Raw genomic sequence first — 12,752 nt, 5'->3', positions numbered from 1 at the left:
ATCAGTTATTTAGGGAGGAGCTATCAGTCCTTTAGGGCAGTGGTTCTCAAACTTTTAAGCCAGCGACCCCCAATGTAAGAACGTCAAGAACTCGCGACCCCCCACTACCAAAACATATCCAAACAATAAAAATAACTTATTTTAAGTTTTATAAACGGATTTATTGCATTTGAAATCAACACTAATCAAAAATAACAAGCAAATATATATATATATATATATATATATATATATATATATATATATATATATATATATATATATATATATATATATATATATATATATATATATATATATATATATATATATATATATATATATGCAGGCGTGAGGAAAATATGTCTCAATGAAGTCCCGTTATCACAAGAAAACACATTTTTATAGCATAATTGAGTGACCAAAAGATACACGGATCGCTCACCGGCCCTGCACGCACTGACATGAATTCATTAATGAATCTGTTAACAATACGTTAACTGTGCTGTGTTCTCACAGATGGTGTCTGATATTACACAGATGCTTTTGACATATACCTTATTATTTGTATACATCATTTTAATAGCAATACCGCTCTTTTCATGAGCTGCAATATTAGTTTAATCTTAGTCAGTGCAAGCCCTTTTGCGATGGTGAACGTGGTGTTAAATTTTACATATAGCTGACAGGGTCTGGCCATTAAATAAAGGATTAAACAGAACCTTTCGTGCTTAAAATGTGTAGATGTGGCAAACTGTTACCTGAAAATTCCGTCCCACAGACTTTACAGTGAATGCTTTAGTTATTATCATAGTAGACTTAAAGCCAGTGGAAGTCTTTTATCCACTCTTCGAAAAAATGTAGATGGTGGATTAACATTTATTCAGCACATGATCAGTAATCAGATGTGCCATTATATGTAGCTTTAGCTGGTTTCTAAAACTAAATCTGTCAGTGTTGTTTTCATTCTCATCTTCAGCACTTCACATTTTCGCGGTTGTATCTCCTGTCATCTGAAGGCAGAAGGCGTTGACTGAATGATTCAGTCTAGAGCAGTGGGCCAATAAGAAAAGCGCGAAGGCGGGACAAGCGTTGCCAGCTTTGTTTACTGCAGCAAGTTGACATGACAACAGTTTTAAACTGTTCCTGAGCACTGCGCTTTAAGTGCAAAGATGCATTCTGCCTGAACGTGTCCTAAATACTTTATGAATTCATCAGTGATATCTTTATAAAATCAGAAAATATCAGCTTTCACTTATAATACTGAAAAATATATATTATAATCACTGAAAATTACACAATTTTTAAATCACTCTTGCGACCCCTTGAAATTATTCTGCGACCCCCGCAGGGGTCGCGACCCCCAGTTTGAGAACCACTGCTTTAGGGCACGGCTATCAGTAAATTAGGGTGGAGCCAACAGTCATTTAGGGAGGAGATATCAGTCCTTTAGGGCAGGGCTATCAGTAATTTAGGGTGGAGCTATCAGTCTTTTATAGTGATGCTATCAGTCATTTAGGGCGGGGCTATGAGTCTTTTATAGCGGTTCTATCAGTCATTTGGGGCGGGGCTATCAGTCTTTTATAGCGGTGTTATCAGTCATTTGGGGCGGGGCTATCAGTCTTTTATAGCGGTGCTATCAGTTATTTAGGGCGGGGCTATCAGTCTTTTATAGCGGTGTTATCAGTCATTTGGGGCGGGGCTATCAGTCTTTTATAGCGGTGCTATCAGTCATTTAGGGCGGGGCTATGAGTCTTTCATAGCGGTTCTATCAGTCATTTGGGGCGGGGCTATCAGTCTTTTATAGCGGTGCTATCAGTTATTTAGGGCGGGGCTATCAGTCTTTTATAGCGGTGTTATCAGTCATTTGGGGCGGGGCTATCAGTCTTTTATAGCGGTGCTATCAGTCATTTAGGGCGGGGCTATGAGTCTTTTATAGCGGTTCTATCAGTCATTTGGGGCGGGGCTATCAGTCTTTTATAGCGGTGCTATCAGTTATTTAGGGCGGGGCTATCAGTCTTTTATAGCAGTGTTATCAGTCATTTGGGGCGGGGCTATCAGTCTTTTATAGCGGTGCTATCAGTCATTTAGGGTAGGGCTATCAGTAATTTAGGGAGGATCTATCTGTCCATTAGGGCGGGGGCTAACAATCATTTAGGGAGTAGCTATTGCTCCTTTAGGGCAGGGCTATCAGTCATTTAGGGAGGAGCAATCAGTTCTTTAGGGCGAGGCTATCAATCATTTAAGGAGGGGCTATCAATCATTTAGGGAGGGGCTATCAGTCATTTAGGGAGGGGCAATTAGTCATTTAGGGAGGGCAATCAGTCATTTAGAGAGGGGCTATCAGTCATTTAGAGATGAACTATCAGTCTTTCAGGACAGAGCTATCAGTCATTTAGGGAAGAGCTATAGGTGCTTTAGGGTGGAGCTATCAGTCATTTAGGGCGGAGCCATAAGTCATTTAGGGAGGCTCTATCAGTCCTTTATGGCTGGGCTATCAGTCATTTAGGGAGGGGCTATCAGTAATTTAGGGCGGGACTATCATTCATTTAGGGTGGGGCTATCAGTTATTTAGGGGAGAGCTATCAGTCATTTAGGGATGAACTATCAGACTTTCAGGGGCGCAGCTATCAGTCACTTAGAGCTATCAGTAATTTAGGGAGGTGCTATCAGTCATTTGGGGCAGTGCTATTATTCCTTTTGGGTGGGGCTATCAGTTATGTAAGGTGGAGCCATCCATCATTTAAGGTGGGGCTATAAGTGATTTAGGGAGAAACTATAAGTCAGTTAGGGAGAAGCTATCAGTCATGTAAGATGGGCTATCGGTCATTTAGGGCAGGAGCTAACAAACATTTAGGGCTGGGGTCTCAAACTCAAATTGGTGGGGGGCCATTTCAGAGACTGACAAATGAAAGAAGGGCCGTCTTAACATCCTGAAGTGATGATGCTTATGATCGCGTGATGTGAAGACTGAGGGGGGTGGATGCTCATGCGAATTGAAGCTGGAGGAGGGAGGAGGAGGGCCAGCAGTTTAATACCTCTGATTTAGGGAGTCGCTATTGATCCTTTAGGGCAGGGCAATCAATCAGTCGGGGCTATCAGTCATTTAGGGAGGAGCAATCAGTCATTTAGGCAGAGGCAATCAGTCATTTAGGCAGAGGCAATCAGTCATTTAGGCAGAGGCAATCAGTCATTTAGGCAGAGGCAATCAGTCATTTAGGGAGGGGCAATCAGTCATTTAGGCAGAGGCAATCAGTCATTTAGGCAGAGGCAATCAGTCATTTAGGGAGGGGCAATCAGTCATTTAGGCAGAGGCAATCAGTCATTTAGGGAGGGGCAATCAGTCATTTAGTGGGGGGCAATCAGTCATTTAGGGAGGGGCAATCAGTCATTTAGGGAGGGGCAATCAGTCATTTAGAAGGGGAAATCACTAATTTAGGGAGGGGAAATCAGTTATTTAGGGAGGGGCTATCAGTCATTTAGGGAGGGGCAATCAGTCATTTAGGGAGGGGCTATCAGTCATTTAGGGAGGGGCTATCAGTCATTTAGGGAGGAGCAATCAGTCATTAAGGTAGGGAGGCTTTCAGTCATTTAGGGATGGGCTACCAGCTATTTAGGAAGGGGCAATTAGTCATTTATTGAGAGGCAATCAGTCATTTAGGGCAGGGCTACCAGTCATTAAGGGCAGGGCTACCAGTCATTTAGGGAGGAGCAATCAGTCATTTAGGAAGGGGCAATCAGTCATTTAGTGGGGGGCAATCAGTCATTTAGGGAGGGGCAATCAGTCATTTAGGGAGGGGCAATCAGTCATTAAGGGAGGGGCTATCAGTCATTTAGGGAGGGGCTATCAGTCATTTAGGGAGGGGCTATCAGTCGTTTAGGGAGGGGCAACCAGCTATTTAGGGAGGGGCAATTAGTCATTTATTGAGGTGCAATCAGTCATTTAGAAAGGGGCTATCAGTCATTTAGGGAGGGGCTACCAGCTATTTAGGGAGAGGCTATCAGTCATTTAGGGAGGGGCTATCAGTCATTTAGGGAGGGGCAACCAGCTATTTAGGGAGGGGCAATTAGTCATTTATTGAGGGGCAATCAGTCATTTAGAAAGGGGCTATCAGTCATTTAAGGAGGGGCTACCAGCTATTTAGGGAGGGGCAATCAGTCATTTAGGGAGGGGCTATAAGTCATTTAGGGAGGGGTTATCAGTTCTTTTGGGTGGAGCCTAGTCATAATCAGTCACTAAATCATGCAATGCCCTACTATTTTTTTTTTTATTTCAGGATCGTTTCAAGTGGATGTACATCACAACAGCAGTAAAAAGGAGAATCTTAAGTCCCGTTTCTGACTTTAATTGTTTTGTCATAACAGAAATACATCGGTCACATGATCAGACATGATGAAAGCAGGAAGATTCAGAATTGTAGGTGAAACATTCTCTGACTTTAACTGGGAGGATTTTCAGAGGGTCAAGAGAAGAAAAGAATGGAAAGACGGTGTCAGTGAAGTCGGGTGTGAATGTGTGTAGATGTGTGTCTGTTACAGGATCAGAGAAACACACAGTTCCTCTGTCGTAGTCCAGCTCCACTCTCACACGCTCAAGATTCTGTTTAACATGAAAACAATTGGACGCACTGGAGTCCGGTGAATCCTGTGATGTATTCGCAAAATACTCCACATTTTCCACACTCCAGACATCAGAGTCATAAAAATCCTCCCCCTTCCTTTTTGACGCTGTAGTTACTCCAACAGTCCAATCATCATTATCCTTCACCTCAACATCCCAGCAGTGTTTTCCTGAGCTAAAACCCTCCGATCCCAGAACACACTCAAAATAGTCAAACCTCTCTGGATTATCAGGCAACGGATGTTTGTCTTCGGTCAACCTCACACTGGTCAGATCATCAGACACGATGAGATGAGGATGAGCAGTGTTTGGGTCCAGAATCATCGGAGCTGAAGAGACACAATCAACAGCTGCTTTTACTGTCATGTTCATATTATAACCAAGTGTGAATCAGCGCTGTTCATATAAACTATAATTTGTTATATAATAAATGAACATAACCAGGAATCAGAGAAAGAAATTCAGTATCTTTTACAGCATTTTAAGATGCTTTCCATACATTTTAAGACCTTATGCCAGTTTAGCTTTCAACTGGTAACATTGACAACATTTAACATACAGTATATTTAGAATATACTAAATGTCCAACAACCCTACTGGCTAATCAATTTTGGTACAATTTATGATCACGATTATTTTGGCCATATATATATATATATATATATATATATATATATATATATATATATATATATATATATATATATATATATATATATATATATATATATATATATATATATATACATACACATACACACACAGGGCTTTACATTAACACCCGTCAAATGCGGGTAGATTTCGGTTGTGGTGGGTTAGAGAACCACTCCCACTAGCCACTTTGGCTGGCTGAAACTCATCTTTAAATTGCCAGTGCTGGCTCATCGTCACTACAGATTAGACGGTTAGTTTATGACCGTTTGTCTATATGCGTACAAATGTGATCTTAGAATCGAGAAGCAGCACGACTGACAAAAACAGCTTCTCGCACCAGCAAAAGAAAGCAGATGAATAACGAATGAGAGGATCATGCGCACGGTGAGACAGGCTTTCCTCACTCACTAGCCGCATTTCCACTATCGGGCCAGTGTGAGCCAGGGCTTTAATCGGGCCAGGCCGGGCCAATAGCCCGGGAGGTTGAGAAATGAGGCCGAAATCATGTCGTGTTTCCACTGTCGGGCTAGTTGCTAGCAGCGCGTCACGCAAACACCGCCCCCAGAACGTCCCCCGAATCAAACGTCACACAACCCGTCACACAACCCGCCCACTTCAGCGGGAACAAAAAACTCAAATTATAACCACAAACACAACCTGGCGTCATTACGAGAGCTGGAAGATGGAGAACACCGAAGCGATTGCTTTTTTACTGTTTGTGGTCTGTTGGTGTAAGGCCAGACAGCGATCCCTGGATAAGGACATTCGAGTTCGGCGGCATTTACTTCGAACACAGATTTTGGCTGCAAGGCGCAAAAGAGCAGCCGAGCGACGAGAACGACGATAGCAAAACAAATGTAAGGGAAGGAAAGCATCTTGTCTCCTCTTTACCTGACAGGAAAACTCTGCCTTTGTACGTAACCCCGCCCCGAAGCCCCAGTTGGCCCTCCTTGGCCCAAGGTATTCGGCGGGCCGAAAAAGGCCGGACGCTGGCCCCAAGGAAGCCCCGCTTTGGCCCGATTACGCCCCGGAAGTGATAGTGGAAACGCGACTGGCCTTGGCTCGCCCTGGCTCGCTCGCTTTAGGCGCGATAGTGGAAACGCGGCTACTGACGAGGGCTTTAGTGTCGCGCGCACAGATGATTTGATGCGTGTGAGTGTTTAAAAGCTCCGGTGCCGTTTCCTCACTTGAAGCAATCGTGCCTGGAAACGAAACTAGTGCGAAGCTCGTGCACCCACAGTCCTTTAAGCACTCAAGATTCTTTGTAAGCAGCAGCAGTTGTTGTTGCTTTCGCTTTAACCATTCGTTGAACAGATTATTAATTGGCCTAACATTAACCGTGTGCGCGGCATCATCCTTTAATTATCGCGCACAGAATGTTTTTTACCCGCTTTCTTTAGCTTGCTGTTATTTTTGTTAATATAGTTCAATAAGCATCCTTTACAATAATATTGCTTTACTATGTTGTTGTATGTGTAGTTAACTGGCATACTTAACACACCACTGTGCATAGTTTTAGATGCGTGAGAATATATATATTTTTAATTGTCAGCTGTTTTGTTGAATAAAAAGTGTGTGTATACAGCAGTATTTTGCTTGTTTTGACACATTATTTAAAATTTGTGACAAGGAAATAATTAGTTTGGTGTGGCCAGAGAAAAAAAAAGGTAAACCCCTATTGTGTTGAGCCCTGAAAAGTCCTGTGAAAGAAAACTAATTGCAATGCGACACTTTTTTTAGGAAAGCACAACCCATTTGCTTATCCTCATTGAGTAAGTTCATAAACAAAAAACAGTGAAATGAACGAGGAGGTAAGTGGAAAAAAAACTCAAATCTAAATGAAGTAATTTTAGCATGCCGCAACCCATGCCAAAGTCTAATTTATGCATAAAATATATTTTCCCAATAACAAAATTGTGGCTAGTGAAAATGGCGAGTGGCTAATAATGTTGGAAAACTACTAGCCACAGTGGCTGGTGATCAAAAAAGTTTATGTCAAGCCCTGTATATATATATATATATATATATATATATATATATATATATATATATATATATATATATATATATATATACTAGGGGTTGCATCGACTAGTCGACTAATTATCCGGTTGACTTTAATGCTCTGCTGTGACGTCGACTAGTTTGATTGACGTCGACTAGTCGCACTGCACAGATCACATGGTTTGACCTGAACTACATGGCAGCTTTACAAACGAAGGTGATTCACTGAATGAAACTGCCCTCTAATAATTTAAGGTCACTTTTAAAATAATGTCAGCGTCAAAGATTCACGTGAACTTTGAGTAATTTTAAATCCTCAAAGAGAATCCTGTGACGCTCCAGGGACAGACAAGTCTTCGCTGAGGTCCAGCATTCTCTAGCCTCCGGCGCCTTGACTGCAGCTCTACACAAGACGTTTGGCCAGAGAAGAAATGGTCGTGCCCAACTGAGTCTGGTTTCTCTCCAGGTTTTTTAACTCTTCACTTTCGCTAACTGGTGAAGATTTTTCCTCCCTGCTGTCACCACTGGCTTGCATGGTTCGGGATCTGTAGAGCGGCGCATCGATGGATTTTCTCTTCAGTGTTTGGACTCTCAGTAGTGATTATTAACCACACTGAACTGAGCTAAACTGAACTTAAACACTGAAAACTGAACTACACCGTTTCAGTTTACTATGATCTTCTATGTGAAGCTGCTTTGACACAATCTACATTGTAAAAGCGCTATACAAATAAAGGTGAATTGAACTGAAAGACGCCAGTTATATCGCTCAAATCAAATACCCTAGAGCAGAAGCTAGCCAATCGTGTGTACGCAACCCTGGAAAAGTCATGTGATTGGTTGGTGTCCTCTGCGAAGCGTAGATGCTGACATTATTTCGTGAATAAAAGGTGAAGCGTGCAGAAACCGTGAAGTAGGCAGACGCTAGAGGTGTGACAAACTATATAGCATGTGTAAACGGCATCTCAGGTGAACGTGATGAAGATGTGCAGTGAGGAGACTTCTGATGACCGAGATGAGCCAGTAACAGTGAAAAATACCCAACTTGAGCAGGATTTTGACCAGCTTTCTAGCGCGCATTAAGATAGCGGTCATAATACACATTGCATTCTTAAACACTGCTGATTGGCTATTGTGTTCACGAGCTCAACAGAAATGACTGCGATTGGCTGTGAATGTCATCAGTTTATCACACTTCACTGAAGTTCACCAGATGCAAACACAGATACAGCGATGATGGAGCATTTCAAAGCCACATCCATGAGCGGATCGACACGGCTTTGAAGCGCTCAAGCGACAGCTGGGACAGGAGGCATTTCTGAGTTGGCATGTTCTCCCTGGGTTTGTATGCTATTCCTTCAGGTGCTTTAGTTTCCCCCATAGTGCAAAGATATGTGGTATAGGTGAATTGGATAAAATTGGCCTTAGGTATGAGTGTGTGTGTAAATGACAGAGTGTATGGCTGTAGTGTAGACTCTTACTGTAGCGGACGATGTCCTGCATCTTCTTCCAGACTCTGTACTGCAGGTTCCCCAAGTACTGAGACACATGAATCAAAGCTCCAGAAGGCGTCTGTGAATCCGGCTGTGAGATCTTGATTCTGGAAGAACATTCAGGAGTCAGAACTGCAGTGGTTTTGGCTTCAGAAGCAGAGAGAGCAGAGACGCCAGCAGATCACTCACCTTTCCATTGAGCCTTGAAACTCCTTCAGAAAGCAGACGTCATTGGCTTTCAGCATCTCCTCCGTGTCTCTGATTATGTGTGAAAGAGCTGAGATGTGTGTGTTTATCTCCTCCAGATTCTCCTTCATCATCTGCTTCTTCTGCTCCTCTTCCTCCCTCAGTGCAGTGATTGTAGCTTCTTCTTCATCTCGGAGAAACTGATGAAGCTTCTCAAACTGCTGTTTAATCGGCTTGATCCTGGAAGAAAATCACAGACACTTCAGTCATCTAAAATCAACACTTGATGCTACAGCGGTAATGAAAACGACTCCAGATTGCGTTTGCTCACCGTGATGTGCTGAACTGCTCTCTTAAAATCTCCTTTCAGCTTTTTGCTGTGTTTTAGCTCCTCCTGTAAAGACGTCAGAGCTTTATCGAGCTCCTCCTGGAAGTGAACAAAATAAAAGTATGTAAAATGGTGAATCAACCATTGCACTAGCTGTGTTTCTGTCTAGAGATGTAAATGAGATTAATGCGCTAACCTGGAATATGGCATAAAACATCTGCAAATAAAGTAACGTTTCCATCTAATCAGCTAAAGAGAACTAAATCATCACTTCCTGATCAACTGGAGCAGATATCAGACAGAGAAATGCAGTTGAGTGTGTTGGGATTTGCCACCGTGGTGCTTTTCTTCTCTAATAAATGAGTTGCACCTCAGAAGACGAAGACGAAACGCAATGAACATGGGGAATGCGGTGCTTTTGGAGGCGTGAGATGCTCTTAGGGAGTGTAGACAGATGCTCAAGATAGTTGTGCGCATGTGTTTTTTATTCAATTCAGTTCAATTCACCTTTATTTGTATAGCGCTTATACAATGTAGATTGTGTCAAAACAGCTTCACATAGAAGATCATAGTGAATTGGAACAGTGTAGTTCAGTTTTCAGTGTTTAAGTTCAGTTCAGTTTAGCTCAGTTCAGTGTGGTTTAATAATCACTACTGAGAGTCCAAATATTGAAGAGCAAATCCAACGATGCGCAGCTCTATAGATCCCGAACCATGCAAGCCAGTGGCGACACAATTTATTGCACAATTTCATTCTCAAAAATCCATAATAGGGGCTCTTTAACAGCTGTAGTGTCTGGTCGGTTTAATGACATTAATTGTAAAAGACACAAAACTTCATTTACATATTCGGATATTCCTATGCTTGCAAAAGCAGTTATTAGCAATGAGACGAAAGATAAGAGATGAGAGAGGCCTCTTCAGCAAAGAGCTCGAAGAGGTCAAGGATGATGTACTGAAGTGGGTCAGCCATCTGCTGGCGCTGAAGGAGGAGGATACGGTCCAGATGACACTTCTAACCAATTATTACAACCGAAAGCTGAAAGAAGCATGAGAGCGTTATCTTCAAAGGAAGACATCCTTCACAAGCTAAAAAATATGGCTTTGGAGAACAACCCTGATGGACTGCCCAATGCTGATTAACATTTTTAGATATACTATGAGCTATTCTGATTAGGCATGGGCCGGTATAAGATTCTGACGGTATGATAACCTTGGATAAAAATATCACGGTTTCACGATATTGTGATCACTGCTCTAAAATATCTTCTTTGTAAATTTCTGGGTAAAAAACAACACAGTGTTTCCTATTTGAAAACAATATATTTTATTCCCGAAATATTTATAATATTTTGGAGCAGTAAAGATGTCAGGCTAAATAAATCAAATTAATCATTGACTTCTGCTGGCTTCATTAGTTTCAAAAACACAGATTCCTTTACAATTTAAAACAGCATCTTTGAGATCTTTTCTGCTGGAGATACTGTTGTCTTGAAAAACAAAACTCAAAAAAACTAAATAAAAAAATCTTACACACACCTTAGGAATGGTATAGCTGAAAATGTTGGCGGTTTTAAAACCTTGACTTTTCCAAACCGAGGTATACCTTGAAAATGATTATCGTCCCATACCCAATCCTGATATAGATACACCAAAGTTTATCAGCAGTAATAACTTACAACATTAAAGGCATTCATTCAAGGGCTTGAATACTGTATTAAAGGCAGGAGCGGACAGACCAGCAGCGTGCTTAGACTTCTGTATACTGCAAGTCTCTCAGCGGAGAATGAATTAATGGATGTTGTGTTTTGTTCTTGTATTTGCTTTCATTCATCCTTTTTTCTGGATTTATTTTATTAATAAAACTGTATTTCATTAATTTTCTTAACTGGAGTGGACATTGACTTCATTCGCAAAACCAATCAGGACACCTTGTGGTAAGGAATCTAATCATTCCTTTAAAGACAATACAACCGATGGTCCTAAGGTGACCCATGAACACATTCATTCATTTTCTTTTCGGCTTGGTCCCTTTATTAATCCGGGGTCGCCATAGCGGAATGAACCGCCAACTTATCGAGCACGTTTTCATGCAGCAGATGCCCTTCCAGCCGCAGCCCATCTCTGGGAAACATCCACACACACTCATACACCATGGACAATTTAGCCAACCCAATTCACCTGTACCGCATGACTGTAGGGGAAACCCACACGAACGCAGGGAGAACATGCAAACTCCACACAGAAACGCCAACTGACCCAGCCGAGGCTTGAACCAGCGACCTTCTTGCTGTGAGGCACTACCTATGCCACTGCGTCGCCCATCCAGCACACAGTACTGCAAAATATAAGCTTACACACACAACCTAGAAAGGGTTTTGATATATATTTTAAATTTTTTAAATGGCAAGTTAGACATTTGCATGGAACCGCTTGGACGGTTTGGGTTCTGCACTTTGAACAAACTGGGAGCCTTCCTGTCAATGGAGGATGAGGAAGCTCTCATTTTCACCTAAAATATCTTAATCGGTACTTTACAGATGAATAAAGGTTTCAGGGGTTTTAACGATATGAAGGCGAGTAATTAATAACATAATTTTATTTTATTTATAGAATAAACCGGAATGGCTGCAAATACTTCTTCACAGCACATTTTAAGTTTGTAAGAAGATTTTTTGAGTGCACAGATTCGAATAAATCCATGTTTATGACTACATATTGATCTGTATTTACACAAACAGGACATATTTGTCTTACCTTGTATGACAGAAGCACTTCCCCAATGTGTCTGAATGTCTGCTGGTCGTGTTGGTGTGAGGTTATACACACTAAACACACAGGCTGTTTGTCCTCCAGACAGAAGAGCTTGAGCTTTTTATTATGTAAACTGCAGATCTCCTCTGATTTCTCTTTTCTTTCCTTTAAAAACGACTCGCACACGTTTTTCAGCACTAGATTACACAGCGGCTTGTGAACTGATATGCTCCTGCAGACAGCACACTGCTGAGTGCCCTTAGTCCTCCAGAAGTGCTGAAGATACTCTCTACAGAAACTGTGACTGCAGGGTAATATAACAGGATCCTTGAAGATATCACGACACACAGGACAAGATAAATCCTCTTCAGAGAGCGAAGACATCTTCACTGCCTCAGTGTCCACCGGTCTGCCGTTAACTTCCACTTTCTGTTTGACGGTTTATAATAAAGCTGAGCCAGAAAGACCCGCTGTCTGTTCAGAAACAAACACCAAAATATCAATGATAAAAGATACTTGCTGAACGCGTTTCTCTTCTTCTCCCTCCAATGATCAGTGGTTTGTTTTGAATGAAAATCAGTTTAACAGTAAGGAGAAACCTGCATCAGTTTGTTTCTTCTATGTTTAATGGTGGCTAGCAAAACAACTGTGTACTTCCGCCACCTACAGGACTGGAGTGTGAAGCGCGTTTAAAGGTTTAGTGAAATTAAACCTAGTAATTTGGTGTGCTCCA

General features: G+C 41.8%; 1 pseudogene; it reads right to left on the bottom strand.

The window, feature by feature from the left end:
- Positions 1-4,252: 4,252 nt before the first annotated feature.
- On the bottom strand, positions 4,253-12,457 carry LOC130216826 (zinc-binding protein A33-like; annotated as a pseudogene).
- Positions 12,458-12,752: the final 295 nt, after the last annotated feature.

Source organism: Danio aesculapii, chromosome 3 (genome assembly GCF_903798145.1).
Source record: "Danio aesculapii chromosome 3, fDanAes4.1, whole genome shotgun sequence".
NCBI classification, from domain to species: domain Eukaryota; kingdom Metazoa; phylum Chordata; class Actinopteri; order Cypriniformes; family Danionidae; genus Danio; species Danio aesculapii.
This window is presented reverse-complemented; position numbering and strand designations above follow the sequence as displayed.